Source organism: Pantherophis guttatus, chromosome 1, assembly GCF_059756535.1.
Source record: "Pantherophis guttatus breed Tessera chromosome 1, ASM5975653v1, whole genome shotgun sequence".
NCBI lineage: Eukaryota > Metazoa > Chordata > Lepidosauria > Squamata > Colubridae > Pantherophis > Pantherophis guttatus.
Window position 1 is genome coordinate 111425141 of NC_142063.1, and position 480 is coordinate 111425620.

Sequence of the window (480 nt, forward strand, 5' to 3'; positions counted from 1 at the left end):
GCTGAGCTGCGCGATCATCAGAGGCTTTTTTTTTTTTTACTTTTAAAAGCATTTTTTTCATCGGAAGAGGATGTAGAAAAAATGCTTTTAAAAGTAAAAAAAAAAGCCTCTGATGATCATGCAGCTCAGCTGGGCATGGTGGGGTGGGGGCAGGGATTTTTGCTACCGGTTCTCTGAACCACCCGCTGCCATCGCTACCGGATCAGATGATTCAATCCGAACCAGGAGAATTTCACCCCTGAACTTTATCTTTTGTCACCAGTTATTCTCTTAATTTTATTTACCTAACTTTCACCCATTCCCCTCCCCTGCCGGTGGTGCCCAGACTCCTTCAGGTGACTACAGAAAGAAAAAAGAGAAGGGGATTGGTGGCAGTGAGAACATATTCACCAGGCAATCTTTTTTGTGCTCTTTCTGGCTGCAGCATACTCTCGTAAGCCAGTGCCTAAGAGGAGCCTCCCTCAGTTGTGAATTTACTGC